The 16,072-nt window shown below is 46.4% G+C and overlaps 2 long non-coding RNA genes across 3 annotated transcripts in view; both read left to right on the top strand.

Annotated features, from left to right (window-relative positions):
* Positions 1–16,072, top strand: part of LOC140690267 (uncharacterized) — an 86,446-nt gene that overhangs the window by 57,370 nt on the left and 13,004 nt on the right. The gene's annotated exons all lie outside the window — the stretch shown is intronic.
* LOC140690270 (uncharacterized) lies at positions 954–2,451 on the top strand. Its single transcript, XR_012065488.1, has 2 exons — positions 954–1,019; positions 2,269–2,451. It is a non-coding gene; the product is annotated as an uncharacterized lncRNA (long non-coding RNA).

The following is a 16,072-nucleotide window of genomic DNA, read 5'->3' as shown; positions in this document are numbered from 1 at the left end:
ACACATGTACTTTTTGTATCCTGGGAGGTAGTGGGAGGGTTCAGGGTAGGTCAAAAAGTTAATATGTCAATGTTCTGAAGGCTGATGGGAGTAAGAACTTAGTGTGATATTAAAGGTGATTTGAATTTAGATTTTTTAGAATAAAAGCATTCTTTTATATATCTGCAATAGATGATAACAATTAAATAAGTCACACATGAATCATAGAAATTAGAGCGAGGGCAAAGACCTATTAGATCATCTAGCCAATTCCCCAGCTAACACAGAATTATTCCCCACAGTATTTTCGGGAGAGCTTTGTACAGTCTCTTTTGCAAGACTTGAGCAATTGGGGCCTTCAATTATTTCCTTGGGGAGACACTTTCCCTTATAAAAGGCCACAGTGTTTTTCTCCTTAGCCTGATAGTCAAGCTAAAAAAAAAAAAGTCTATGTTCCCTGCAAAATCATCTGCACCATGAGACTGTGTGGAATTATGTCTGCAAGTCTTCCAGAAAACTGTGCATGCACTTGGCATTCTTCTGGGTGCACTCATGTCTGGTTTTTATGCTTAAATTTGCATATTCTGTGGAAGGGGTGGTTCAGAAATATCCATTGGAAACCCGCCCCCTCAGCCCCCACTGTTTCCAGTATCACCATCACAGACCAGGCAGAGGTAACATGGAACCCCTTCCTTACTTTGAAATGAGGGGGAAAAGATGTTTTTGAATAAATATGCTCAGACTATCCGTGTTTCAGGGTAAAGACTACTCAGTCATCCAGGAAATAGCAACTGCTTAGAATTCCTCTCTCTTGGGAACAAACCGGTATTGTCTTTCCGGGGCTGTTTGTATTGGAGAGGGACCGATGCTGTGCCCACATGCCCCGGGGCTCCGGGGTGGACACCTCCCGCTCCAGATTCTCTGTAATCCTGGGCTGGGAGCCGCTGATCCAGCACCCCTGGGGCGGCACACACAAAGCTGCCCGCAAAGCTGCCCTGGTCCATGTCCCAGGGTCCTTAAAGGGCAGCTTGCAGTCTGAGGTAAGATTTTGTGTTTGGAGAGTTAGAAACACTAGGAGGGAGAAACTGCATAGATTTCCAGAACTCAGGAATGCTGCGATGGGGACACCTTCTCCTGTCCCTGCCCCTTACCCTTTGTTAGAGTCTGGTCTGGTCAGTGAGCCAAGAAATGGGGAACAAAGGCTCAAGCCTCCCCCACCTTGGGGGATACAGACAGGTAAGGAGGAGGCAGGTGTGGGATGAATCTCAGAGCCCTGAGGTGAAGGTAAGAAAGAGGCAGGCAGGGGAGGCCATGGACACCGGAGAGGGCGAGCCTGCACCATGCAAGCCTGGGTGTAGGAAAGAGTTCCCGGCGAAGCAGAAGTTGAAGGACAGACACGGGGAAGGTGGGGGGAGATGCCAGCAAGGCCAGAAAGAGTGGAGGCCACAGCAGAGAGGCATGGAGAGTAGCAGCCGGGGTGCGAGGGTGGTGGGGCTGGCGGGGGGGCGGGAGGGCATGCCCGCTGCTGCGCCAGCTTCAGCAGTGCCTACAGGGGGCTTGCGGTCCTCATTCTGCAGACGAGGACACTGTGGTTCAGAGAAGCCGGGTGCTTCTTCCAAGGTCACACAGCCCAGGGGCAGAGCTGGGATTCTGACCCACTGATCATACTGTCTTGGGAAGGCAAGGCAGCTGGAGTACAAGTTCAGGATGGGAGTCTTTGCGACCTCCGGAGGGAGCAGGTGGCCACGGGAGCTGCAGTGCCCCCGGAAGCGCCAAAGGTGACCAGAACCCTTTGGTGTCTGCCTGGAAGGGACAGAGGTAGGAAGAGAAGAAAGAAGTTCCTTCTGCAGTTTATCAACTCCTGTAATTCCGCAGAATGACTCACATGGAAGCAAAACAAGGGCCTTCTACAGACTGGCCACTCTGACCAGGGCTGAGTCAGCTGAGCTGGTGGCCGTGGCCAAAATGAACACGTAGCTTTGTGGTCATGGCTTTCTAAGAGGCACGTGATGTATGGGGAAGCTGCCGGGAGCCGTCCCTAATCAGAGCTCGGGGAGGAGGAGGCAGACAGAGGTGGTGGCAGGAGCTGGAGCGGTGGGCGTGGGTAGATGCGCGTAATTAAGTGCGGTGGTCCTTCTGCTAGAATGACCCTCCCAGGCCTCATCCCTTCCTCAGCCGGGCCTGGCAGGGTTTTGGTCTGATTGTCGAGGTTGTGAGAAGTGCGTGTTCTCCTCTCCCAGAGACTGGCCAGCCCATGAATTCACAGGTTCCACCCTCTCCTGGTCCCAGGTGCTGTGTCGCTGTGTCTGCTCCTTGCTGTGTGCTTGTCATAACTCAGAAGGTTCCAGGCGGTGCTTTGGGTTGTCCTTCAGTCTGGACGTGATCTTCCATCAGGAGGAGCCAGTTGCGGCCACCTCTCAACCGTGCTCTACTATTCAGACTTACTAGGAATAAAGTTGCTATGTTGAACAACTGCGTCTACTTTGAATTGGTTCTGAACTCAAAGATGTCCCAGAGTGGTGATTATCATTGCTAAGATGCTAACGCTACAGATGGAATACTAGCATTTGAGACAGAGGTCAAGTGAGGACTAGGGTTGGATTTGGGGGGAATTGCTTCCCAAGAATAAGACAGACATGTTAGATGATAAGCTGAGAAGCAGGACAAGCTCAGTTGTTTAACAGTAAGATTTTTGGTTAAATGAATTACGGTATATTGATATGATAAAACATGATGACATTAGAAATGATGAAAAGTGTATCTAGAATGTCTAAAATATTCACTCTATTAGAGGCCAAAGCAGATTATAAAACAGTATAAACTGCATTTTTGGTTAAAACATGCACACATTAGAAAAACATCTGGAAAAATATAACCTAAAATATAAAAACATGTCATCTCTGGGAGAAGGATTATGTGTAATTTTTTTGGATTTGTTATGTTAATTTTTTTCCCTAAAATTTATCTGAATTTCTTGAGTAACTAAAGAAAATGGAAAACTGTTGGCATCTTGTCATCCAAAAGAGAAGCTATGGCAGAAGGAAACAGCCCCGGACCCAGAGCAAGAAGAATCTGGTTTCGAACTCCAGCTTTGCTCTCACGAGCAAGGTGGCCTTGGCACTCGAGTCTTCATTTCCTAGTCTGACCGTTGTGGGCTCACAGCACATAGGCTGTGAGAATCTGTGCACAGACTGTCATCAGGCTGTCATCAGGTGGGTCCCCAAAGGTCCACAGGCGCTGATGTGTGAACAGGGCTTGGTCCTCACAGCTTTGCAGGCTAAAAATCTTGGTTTTTGTTGTCACCCAAGGATGGATCAGGGATTGACTTCCACTAACCAACTTCATAAGTGACTCATGTACACATTAAGTTGCATTTTTCTTTGCCTTGATAGAGGTAGAGTCAGCTGGCAAGAGGCAGGAGTCTTGAGTTCTCTCTCTGATGCAGTCTTTCCATGTGGACCACTACCTGGGAAGCCAGACTATAATAGAAACCCTGCTGGGTGAGCATAGGGTCTTTCATGTATTCAACAAACAATTTCTAATCACCCAAGATGCTGTAGGCTTTGGGCTAGAGGCTGCAGAGGAAGTAGTGACCAAATTGACATTTTCTCAGTGGGTGTAACATTAGAATATTAATAACTGTTTAGGTTAGTGATTGAGAGCTTTGGAATCAGATGGTCCAAGGCTCCAACTTACCCCTAACTCACTGGATAGCCTTGGGAAAGCCACTTAACCTCTCTCAACCTCATTTTTTCCACCACTAGAGTGGAAATAATACCCACCTCCCTCATAGTCTTGTTTTGAGTGTTATATTAAATAACGTGTGTAAGGTGTGAAGCACAACGTGTGGCATGGAGCCTTGCTCGACACATGGTGCTACGACTACTGTTGAGATGCAATTTTAACACGATGCACCCGTTTTGCAACAGGTCTGACTAGGTCTTGCTAACTCCTGGCTTTTGTCAAGCTAACCTCACAAGTTAGTACTTGCCTGGGAACATCTGGCTTTCATTTTCTTGACTTTTTTCCTTTTGAAACACCCACTGACCTTTCTGATTATTACATTAAAAATATGTTAATAGTACCAATTAGGCCAGGGGTTGGCAAACACTGTCTGTAAAGAGTCTGATACCAAATATTTTGGGCAGAAAGAAAGAGGAGCTGAAGCTGCAGGAAAAGGTGGAGTACGTGTATCAAATGGGGGTCTAGGGGATCCTTGTTGATACACAGGGGTTATTTCCTCTGAAATAACAGCCCAGCCTCTTCCCTTGTACCTTACTCTGCCCCTACCCTGTTATCTCTGCTGCAATGACTCCACTCTGCTATGATGAGGCAAAAAAAGGCATAGACTAGGTGTAAATGAATGAGCAAGGCTGTGTTCCAAGAAAATTGTATGGATACTGAAATGTGAGTTTCATGTACTTTTTGTCACAAAATATTTTTCTCTCTTTCTTTTTCCCCTCCTCAATCATTAAAAAAATGTAAAAAACAATCAGTAGATTTGGCCTCTAGATTGTAGTTTGCTGATGCCTCATTCAGGCAACACTCTGGTCACCTCTAATTAAAAACATAGTAGAGCTTTGACTCATCCATTATGTATTGATTTTATAGTGCAATTATTAGGTACAAACTTATTTCCAAATTTGTAAGGCTTATCTCACCATGGCTGCACCCTTCTCCATGTAATGGCCACACATATCTTGTGGTTATGTATACCTTATACGTGAGGGGTCGATGACGTGCTGTGGGAAAAGATCAGTGCACAGTGCCTGGTCGCAGGAGTGCTTGGTAAATGTCCTTTCTTGATTTCTTTTGTCCCTGAAGGTTGTGCTTGGAACCTGCCATCAACTGCCACTGATGCAGTTAGTGGAAATGGGGCTGCTTCCCTAACTTTCTGTTAGAAAGGCTCTTCATCCTATCTTGAGAAGTAAATTTAGCTCCCCAGAGCACTTGAGAGAAATGTATCCTTTACTGAAGATATTGTGGGAATTCAGGGAGAAGAATTCACAGTCCATGCCACACTACAGAAACACAATAAAACATCTATTAGACATTTCTTCTGACTCCCACAAAGTGTTGCTGTTTTTGGCAGCTTTCTTGTCTCCCTTTCTTCTCTTGCCTCAAAATCCTCTCTACATTCCTGAGCAATTAAGCTTGGCATTTCTTGTTCTATTTCAAAGCATTCTTTTAGAATCATTTTGTCTTCTAGATGTTCATCCTTTAGATACTCCTTTGATAAGAGTCTGTTAATGGTAAAGTTTTTCATTAGCCAAAATGTTTTCATTTTCTTATCATTTTTGAAAGATAATATTTCTGAGAACACAATTCTAGATTGATAGTTATTTTCTGTCAGCCTCTGAAGATGTGGTTCCACTGTCTTTTGGCTTCATTGTTTCTGTTGGAAGTCAGCTGTCAGACCACAGTCGTTCTGTGGTTGGTGATCTGTCTTTCCTTTCTTGTTGCTTTCAAGACATTCTTTTTGGCTTTAGTGTTTTGCAGTTTCATAGGAGGTGCCTAGTGTGTGAGATTATCTTAGAAAAGTTTACCCTGCCGGGGATACACTTCCTATAATAGCAGATCTATGTCTTGCATTAGTTCTGGCATTTTCTCAGCTATTTGCTCTTCAAATAGTGTTTCTCTCTACATTCTTTTTATTCCTTCTTGTGTAACTCTGCTTGGATGTATGTTGGAAATTTTCATTCATTCCTCCATTTCTCTTTATGTTTTCTGTGTTCTTATTTTTTTGTGCTGCATTCTGAGTGTTTTCTTCAGATCTGTCTTTAGTTCACTAATTCTCCCTTCATCCATGCTTTTTTTCTGTTTCACATATCCATTAGTATACACACACACACATGCACACCCATACACATATATGTATGAACGTATCTTTTGTGTGTATGTGTGTGTGTATATATATATATATATATATATATATATATATGTTGTTGTTTTTAATTTTATATAGTTTTATTTTTATTTCCATAGTTATATTTGGTTCTTTATCAGATCTGTTTGGTCACTTTTGATAGTCCCTTTTTCAAAACTTGTTAATTTTTTAATCTTTCATTTCTTTTAATGCTTTTACACAGTTGTTTTAAGTTGTATGACTGATAATTCTAATATCTGAATTTCTTGGGGGATTAAATCATGCTTGTTTCTGTTGACTTTCACTTATGATGATGGTAATCTTGTGGTTTGGTACATTTTTTTCTCTTTTTAAAAACATGTTTAACTGAACTTAAACTGTGGGAATCCTCATGTGACTGGGTGAAGAAGTCTTTGCTCTGGAGAGGATTTGCATTTCCCTCCACCAGGCACACAGATGTTACCAAACTGGGACGATTTTATTTTCTTTGTTTGGAGTTTTGAAGATTACATGGGTAGTGAAAATTTGAGCCTGAGCTTCCTGTGACAGCAGGCATATAATTACAAATTCCTGGGAAGACCATCATTATTCTTTTTAAATTTTTATTATTGTTACTATTATTAATAATATTTTCCACCTGGAGCTGTAGTGAAAAGAGAGAGATTTCCCTGTGGGTTGTCTTGCCAGTAGGTGTATTTCTCTAGCCCACCCTTTTCCTGGAGAGTAAGCCCCTTCGAGTTTGAGGTTCCTCTCTCACTTTGTATCAGTCCAAAGACCCCATTTCCATAACCACTAAGGGTTTTCTTAAAGGATCAGGGTAAATATTTTAAGCTTGCAGGCCATATGGTCTCTGCTGCAAATACTCAGCTCTGCTGTTGTAGCACAAAAGCAGCCATAGACGATATGTTGATGAATGGACATGGCAATGTGCCAATAAAACTTTATTTACAAAAACAGGTGGTAGGCCTGTGTGCTACGGTTTGCTAATCCCTACTGCAGAATCCTGGCATTGGCATTGGTTTCCTGAGCAGCCCCAGCTCCTGAGTTTTCTTACGGCTTACTTTGTTTTGTTTTATTTTACTTTATGTTTCTGAGAATTTCTCTTATTAAGCAATTCATTTAATACTTCAGTCTATCCAGCATCTCAGTATTTTGAAATGAAAGAGTTTTCAAAGTATCTAGTCTTCTGTATTTCTAACAGCTAAACTTAATCATTTATCTCTCCCTCTAAGTTTACGTCCCCTTTCAGCTAAGCAAACCCTGATAAGTTAACTAAAGGGCAACCACCTGTTTTTCCTTAAGCATGTCCCCAAGCCCTTCAGCATCTTGTCACACCAAGTTATAGCTCCTCTTCCATCTGAGAGCTTATGTGCTCAGGTTAGCGGGATTGCAGAGGCGATATCCTAAGATGCTGACCTCTCTTCTGTTATGTCAAAGAATGGGGTGGAAGAAACTTGGGGGTTCTGTATGAGTGTGGCGTTCTGAAAGCTCTCAGCCTGTCTACTGGGCCTCTCCTACACATCTTTCACTGCTCCAGGGCTTGGGGTTTACAGGTAGAAAAGGCAGAAAAAACTCCTTCTCTCTGAGACCTGGCATTTTAATGGGGAGGAACAGAAGATAAATAAGTGAATAAAACCAGAAACTACCAGGAAGTGAGAGGACTATGTTGAAAATAAAAGAAGTTGTTTTCATAGCGAATGACTGCGAGGTTGTTTTTGTTTGTTTATTTTTATGATTGGATGGTAAGGGAGGGAGGCTCAGTGAGGAGGCAATGTTTAAAACCTGGCTTGAATAAGATAAAGGACCAAGTTCTGTAAAGGTTTACGGCAGGAGAGAGGAGCATTAAACAGAGAGCAAGAGCCAGTGCAGAGGCTGTAAAATGAGAGTATTTTTGGTATTTGCATGGGTCAGAGAAAATACTAGTGAGGCTGAGCTAGAGTAACACAACATTAAAGCAAAAAAGTATCAAGAAGAAGAATGGTAATCTGAGAAACAGTGGAACGAGCCCAGGAGCACAGTGAAAAGGAGCCCTGGGCTGACAGCTGTGCTGTGGTCTCAGAAAACAAGCGGTCCAAACGAGCACAGGACGGCAGAGGGCCCGGTAAAGACGGCCTTCAGTGAGAAAGGGGGTTGCATTACGCACGTTACGCGATTAAGAACCTGGGAGAATTTCATGGTAAGTGCATATGTCTTCTCTTAATCAGAAAAAAAGAAGGCCATAGAAATTGTGAGAAAAATAAACATTCTATAAGAGATTTATAGTTCAGATATGAAGTAAGTTGAAATGTGCCATGATTTCGATCAGTTGGTGTAATTTAAGAGAAGAGGACACATTTGATCTTTTTACAATTGAACTATAAGCGACGTGCGGTATTATGTTAGTTTCGGGTGTACCACATGATGATTTGACGTTTACATATGTTATAAAATGATCACCACGGTGAGCCTGGTAACCACCTGTCCCCATACCAGGTTATTACAGTATTACTGACCGTACTCCTTATGCTGCCTATTACATCTCATGACTGACTTGTTATAAAACTAGAGGCGTGTGCCTCTTAATCCCCTTCACCTATCTTGCCCACCCCCACCCCCTCCCCTCTGATGACCACCAGTTTGTTCTCTGTATCTATGAGTTTTGGTTTGTTTTGCTTGTTTTGTTTTTTTGCACATACAAGTGAGATCGGGCTGTATTTGTCTTTCTCTGTCTGACTTACTTCACTTCCCATAATGCCTCAAGGTCCATCCATGCTGTTGCAAATGGCAAAATTTCCTTCCTTTTTATGGCTAATATTTGGTTAGAATTCTATCACATTTTCTTTATCTGTTCATCTATCAGTGGACACTCAGGTTGCTTCCGTACCTTGGCCACGTCTTGGCTATTGTAAATAATGCCACAGTGAACATCGGGATGCGGATATCTTTTCAAATTAATGTTTTTGTTTTCTCAGTTCGTAGATCAGATGGCAGTTCTGTTTTTAGCTTTTCGAGGCACCTCCATCTTGTTCTCCACAGTGGCTGCACCAATTTACATTCCCACCAACAGTGCGCGAAAGTTCCCTTTTGTCCCTGTCTGCCTTCGATCTTGATGTGGGGCCCACTCTCCTCTGGGCAGGACAAGCTCAGTGACGGCTTGAACTTTTTCCTAAGGGAAAAAGTCTGCTACACAGACTTTTCTCTGAGCACAATCACATCACTCAGCGCTGCAGTGGATGAGATTCATACAGTAACAGTGTTATTATTGATGTTGTTTTGAAATTTAGAGTCAACCTTGATTGATGAAGCAAGAAGGACCCAAACATAGTTAGGGACAGAAGGTAACTGCTGCCAGCCTTGACGCCAAACAAGACTGGGGCACGACACGCTCTGTCTTCCACAGTGTGTCAGAGGGCTGAGGCTTTGAGGGGGAATTTAAAGTTTAAATGCTTTAGAACTTTAAAAACTCCCTGACTGTCTTCCTTTTGTAACCCTTATCTGAGAAAGAGTTCTCCTTCATTTCTTTTATTCTACAATACTTACGAAATGCTGCCAGTATTCCAGATGTCACGTACTGGGAGACAAGTGGAGAGAGAACAAGACGAAAAACATGCTCCTGCCCTCACGTAGCTTCTGTTCCAGGGTGGGAGAATGTGCCTTTCTGCAAGTACCCAAAGGTAAAGAAATGGGGTGTCAGTGACGTCTCGGCCACGCTCGCCGGCTCCCAAGGCTCAGTTGCCGTGTGTGTCTTCAGGGAGCCTCACTCTGTCTTCAGACCAGATCTCCGTCCTGAGCCTGAGATCTGCATGTCTACGTGCCTAGTCAGCATCTCGAAACCTGATCTTCCTCCACATCCTGCAGCTCTGTCAGAAGATATCTTCCTCCCTCTTCCCCTGTCCTTCCCTCCACCCGCCCACACACCACCCCACGGCCAGCGGATTACCAAGCTTTGCCGGTTCTGCCCCCTGGGGAGAAGTCCCCTCCCGACCATGGTCCTGTGCCTGCGGCTCCCTCTCAGTCCTGGCCGTTATTTCTCACTCAGATTATCCCAACATGCCCTTCATGCTCTCCAGTCCAGTTTCCCCACCACGGCCAGAGCAACATTTCAAACACATGAATCTGATTACCTCATTAATCTGCCTAAAGTCTTTCAGTGACTTCCCAGTGTCCCTTAGGAAAAAGTTCAAATTCTTTCGTATGGCTCGCAAAGTCTCTCCCTCCCTCTCTCTCTCTCTCTCACTGTGTGCGTACACACACACACACACACACACACACACGGGCGTGCAGGTTTGCTGCTCTTTCCAGAATGTTCTCTCCATCACCTAGGTCTCCTCTACCAGGGTTTTCCCACCCTTCCTGTGCGCTCACACTTGGCTATGAGCCTCTCTTTATTTTAGGGTCCCAGTGACTGTGTCTGGGGCAGCGTGATGATACAGTGGAAGTCCTGGGGTCCCACCCCTTGGTTCAAATCCTGATTCTACCACTTCCTTGGGCAAGTTACTTAACGTCTCTTAGAGCTGTGTGAGCATCTGTAAAATGGGGATCACGGTGAAGGTCCCTCACAGGTGGTTGCAAGATGTGTGACCCGCCCCGCCGTGTGTCTTCTCTACCGTCGTGCCTTTTACTGTGACTCACACTTCTGGTCTCAGCTCGGTGAGGCTCTCAGGGAGGTCTTCCTGGAGATACCCTCCGTTTTCGTGGCTCCCCTGTCTCCAGTCCTGGCACACAGCCCCCTTTATCGTCCTCACTGGCGGGTGCTGCTAGCACGATGGTGGTGGTTGTCTGCCTTGCGGGGGCTCCCCTGGCGTGGAGACCAAGCTCTTGGTCTCATAACATTCTCAGTGTTCGGTAAAGTGCTCTGCACGTGGTCAGGCTCCATAAAAAAGGAATAAATATGGAAAGCATGGGAAAGATGCAGGATTTAGTTAATATGCCTTGACCTTGGAAACAACTGTCTGACCTTGAGAGTTGTGGACCCTGGACCACTTGAGCAGCAAAGTTCCACGTCTGGAAATACATTCTGTCCTCTGTAGTTTAGAGGAGCTTTAAAAATGTATTTATTTATTGGCTTTAAAAAAATCCTTGTTTTCCAGCCATGTTTCTAACTTAGAGACAATTATGAGATGTCCAAATGCTGGAGGTGTAGAGGTGGGCTTGCAGAGACTGCGCCCCTCAGCCCTGGGCACCCTTCTGCCTTTGGAGGGGGGTCCATTTTTAAGAGGCTGTGTTATTCATTCAGTCACCCACCACAAGCCCCGTGCACATCTGTCATGGGACCCACTGGTGCGTCTCCCTCGAGGGTGTTCCTCTGCCCTGAAGCTAGTGGACCAGTGTGTTTGTGTGTGTGTTGGGTGGCAGAGGAGGGGGGTGTGTGTGTGATAGGAGCCCAGGCAGTGATTTGGCTCCTTTAAGAGTGCAGACAAGCTCCAGGAGTCCTGTGGCTCCCACCCCTCGGCAGGGCAGCCAGCAGCAGAGCCCAGCTGTCGCAGGCCCCGAGGGGACCTCACTGTGTTTACATGGATGGTCATGTGGCAACCTCTCCCAGCTCACAGGCGGGCTGCACAGTTACCTCATCTGCGGTCCAATGACCTCATCCACGTGAAATGCGGCAAGTGCGAGACAGGAGCAGAACGGCCCAGCGTCTCACCCGGAGCTCGGGGGAAGCTGTCCTGGACGACAGCTCAGGAAATCAGCTGGAGGGCTGTCCACTCAGTAATTGCTCCCAGCCAGGAGCCGATTCAGAAGTCAAGTGGATGTGTCTCCTGAAGCGGGGGAGGTGGGAGGCTGGGAGGTGCCTGTGCAGAAATGTCTGTGCCCACCCTGGGAGCTGCTCATCTCAGGGGATTTGCATCCCCCACAGGAAGGACCACTGACCTCAGGCCAGGCAGAGCCACCTTCACCCCCCTGCACTGCCCCTCCCACCAGCCACTGAAGCACTTTGAAGATGTTGATGCACAAACAGGATGAGAAATACACCACAAACGCAGAGAAAGGCACGTGCTCTCTTGACTTGGGGTAGAAGCATCACTAGATATTGTGGGTTTTTTTTTTCCTGTTGTTTATCACTTTCCTTGAATTATATTTGCTCTCCCCCTCCAAAAAATATTGCATGTGATGACTAGGAATATAAAATAAATTACCTTGGCCATAGGCTGCTGGGTTTATTAGCTCCTTTCAAGCTCTTCACAATGTAAAGGACAGGCTGACCTAGAGTGATCTGCTTCCAGGCAGCTCCCTCTCCTCCTGGTAACAGGAGCTCTGCTATTTGTGCATTTAACAGCTTAACCCTTTGAGTCACCCAGAGTGCTTTCTGTGTCCTTTCTGGGATTTCTTTTGGGAGAAAGCGATAGTACGCTTAAATTTTAACGCAGCAGATTTCTGTTATCCATATCATGTAGACATTAAAAAAAATTTTAAAACAAAGATGAAAAACAAGCCTTGTAAATAAAAAGGGAAGAGACAACACAAAAGTCAAATAGCTTCAGAGGTCAAGAATTTCTTTGGAGAAGGTCTGTACGATGAAGGTCTTGTCAAGGGCGGGTGGCTTATGCCTTTTAAAGAGTAATTGTCAATAAACGTGCAGAGTCATCCCCCTGATTACATGGAGATCAATTAGCGATCTTGGAGCCCTTGCTCTTTTCCTTTAAATGCCCGACAAAACCAGTTACTAAAGGTGGGATCTAAGTCTTGCAGGGAGGGAAGCAAACGCTTGGCTGTAATGATCAAAAGAGCAGAGGTCGTCGTTTCGATGGGGTGTTTGCTATTTACTCCGGTGATGCACTTGACAATAGTCTTCCTTATTAGCAAGCCAGGATCAGCACTGGAGAGTGTGCAAATAATCTCCCCCAAATCTGGATTCCAGGACACTCCTCCTGCGCACAGACAAATGCCCCCGTGAGCAAATTGCAAACCCTTTCCCCCCACCTCCCCCAGCCTGTCCAGAGTTACCGAGGCTGCTGGCAAATGGGTTTTCAGAGCAAGGTAAGCACCATGGAGGCTGTATATTTAAACAATTACGGGGCCTGTGTGTGTGTCTGCCTCCTGCTGCACAGTCCCGAGCAAGATGGTGTGATGTGTGCATTTTACATATCAATGGCTGGGGAGGCTGTTTCCAGATGGCTGTACCTATTTCAAAGCCACCTTTTTATGCAGAAGGAAGACTGGGTGACCTCCCTCCAAGTAAATGTGTTTTGTAAGCCCTGGGAATGAATGCTTAAAAAATGGTCGCGGGCTATATTTCATGTCCAGTCCAACGTGCTGTGTGTGCACAGCTGTTCCGGGCTGGCATGTGGTAGCATATTAAAAGGAAGATTACCATTTCCCATTTTCCCCCCTTCTGAAGGCTTGATGTGCATATATGAAACTTGTGGAGAAAAAGAGGCATAATGAGACGAGGAAGCGGGGTCTCCAGGCACTAGTCGGCGCACATCTGGAGTATGTAGCATTCTAGAGATAGTTACTTATTCCCAGGAGCCGCCACCGGGGTGGGAATGGTGGCCCGGTATCCATGGCAGCTTCCCTATCGCACCGTGCCAGGTGTGCGTGTGTGCGATTTCTTGGAAAGGCTGTCCTCGGAGGGAGCAGGGAGGGGAGAGGATGGGAGAGGAGAGGAGAGGAGGGAGAAAACAGAAGGGAGGTCATTAGCCACCGCCTCGCCCAGCGGAGCCAGCGCAGGCGGCTGAAATCAGGAGTGGGCGCTGGAAGGGCGCGGATGGAGTCAGATGGCGCGCACAGCGCCTTCCCCGCGCCTGCCAGCTCCTCGGTTGTTTCTATGGGGACGAGACCAGGGAGGAGACGCCCTGGGGCCAGAAGAGCCGCCCGGATGACAACACCAAGCGGGACGGGCCCCAGAAGGTCCTAGCCTACCATGCAGCGTGATACTGGTTTTTAACTGACAGCCTGAGTTCTTGATGGTTTTTTTCCCCCTAGATAAGAAATCAGGAGTGTTTCAAACCTGGTTGGCTGTTATTTAGGAAGAGGCTTCATAGGGTCGCATTTTCACTGGACAATTGATCTTTACGTTCCCATTTAATGAGGAGAGAATGTAGGGTAGTTCGGAGCTGCATGGACCTGCATGGACCTGCCTTACCCTAAGAGCGGGGTCGGGAAGTTTTCCCAGGAAGTGAGTTGATTATAGTTTCATAGCTTCGTGGAATTCATGGATTGTTTCTTTCTTTTTTTTTCTGAGCTGCAGGACTGTGAGGTTCCAGATGCCCCGTGTAAGACAATGCCCCCCAGGGGAGAGTCAGGGCGGGGAGGTGTGAGGTCCAGCTCGAGGCCACCCTAAACCAGGGCTGTAAACAGCAGCTGCGTCTATTGTGCGTGCCAAGTGCTGCCTGTTCCTCGAGGTCTAACTCCTTGTTTCCTTCTCTTAAGCCAGATGCGACCATCAGGAGTTTGGCAGTTCCTGGGTGGATCCCAGATGGTGGGAACTGGGGAAGGACGTGGAGGGGCACGCGGGGGGTGGGGGCCCAGGCGGCCTGCCCTTTCCCAGGGCCTGGTCTTCCTCCGTCTCCGCATCTGACCTGCTGTCCCACCACCCAGCTCTCCAGATGCGGCAGCTGAGGCCAAGTGGGGAAGCGACACCTCACGTGTCTGACCTTCGAGCTCCAGTGTGGGCACGTGGAGGGCGCAGGGCATAACTCAGGAGGGCAGATGACGGCCCAGGGGTACTCAGAGGGACCGTGATCAGGTCTCCCCCCGGTGGAGGGCAGGAAGTGGGTAATCAGGGGAACTGTATGCTGCTGGGACCCTGCGGACCCTGGGTCATGACAGACGAGGGTGCGGGCAGGAAAAGACAGAGACACTTCGCTCAGCCACAGCCTGCAAAGGGGCTCATTAACTCCCCCGCTGACAGGGAAGAGACGTCACCCTGGAAGCCATATTCCGTCTAGTTAATTGTGTGTGTGTGTGTGTTTACCCTTTAAGACCCTGTGGGTTCAGATGTTAATTCATTTCCTCTTGTTTCTTCTTCCCTCCTTCTTTTCCCAAGCTAGAGAACCTTTTGAGATAGGAATCAAAAGCTTTGTCTGAAATAAGTTGAACCCCAAGGAGCACAGCTGAGTCAGCAGCACAGAATGGAGGTCAGGAAAGCAGCTCATCCCTGTCCCTGCATTAAAGGTTGTGGCCTGGGGGAAAGGACCCACGAGAGCAGCCTCTGTCTTTCTGTCCTCCTCTTTTCATGGAGCTGATGAGAGTCACTGTGAGACTTATCTTTGGAGGTGCTCTGCTGTCCCACTGTGTCTGACAGCTCTTTCTGAATTACACAGCAGTGAATTCTTCTACAGCTGGTGGAAGTGAGGTGGGCAGAGCCATTCTGGAGAACAATTCAAAAATCGTATATTATGTCTTTTATGAACTCTTTCACATGTCCGAATGGAAACACGCATGTGTGAGGATGCCCCTGATGGCATCACTTTGGATCCCAGGGAGTTGGAGACAATATAGGTGTCCATCATTTGGGGAAGAGGTAGATGAGATGTGGTAGAAGCTTCTGGGGGAAAACCATGCAGCAATGCAGCAATGGCTAGATGTAATTCCCTAGAAGGCGTGTTGAGTGAAAAAGTAAGACGTAGAACAAGATCTCTAGCGTGATATTATTTTAATAAAGTTAGAAAAAGCACACACACACTAACAACACTCTATCTTTAAGATACGGACGTTTCCAAGGCCACATTCCTGACACTTTAGATGGGTGTCTGTTGGGTGGGGAGAAAGGAAGGAGACAGGTCATGGGGTCAAGGATACAGGGAAAAAAATTCAAATAAAATTAAAGAAGGGAAAGATTGCATACTGCCCAATTATAATGTGCCATGGATTGAAGAAACAGTAACTCAGCTCTGGATCTACATTCCTACGTATAAAAATTCTCTCGCATCCATCTGTTTACCTCTAAAATACCATAGTTCCTGTGATAGGAGCCACTGTAGAAGTGGGTGAATGCATATATAACACCACTGGCAACAATCAATCATCAAACACTCTTTAAACCGATACTACGGGTTGAATCTTGTGCTGGGTATGGTGGGGCCTGCGGGAGACCTGGGGATTTTGTCCTTGTTCTTAGCCTGCAGCTTGGAAATCATATGTGAAATAATAGCGTGCAATTCAAAACAGTTTGTAATTAAGGCCCAAACTGCGTAAGACATAGCACATGAGTTGTGGGAGATTGAAAAATAACATAAAAAGATTGTTAGTGAGACCAGTAGAAGTCGGGAGAAATTAATGCGGAAAGAAGCTTGGTACTGGGCC

The sequence above is a fragment of the Vicugna pacos genome, chromosome 29, assembly GCF_048564905.1.
Source record: "Vicugna pacos chromosome 29, VicPac4, whole genome shotgun sequence".
Classification (NCBI taxonomy): Eukaryota; Metazoa; Chordata; class Mammalia; order Artiodactyla; family Camelidae; genus Vicugna; species Vicugna pacos.
The sequence above is the reverse complement of the archived record's forward strand: the minus strand, read 5'-3'. Positions and strand labels throughout refer to the sequence as shown.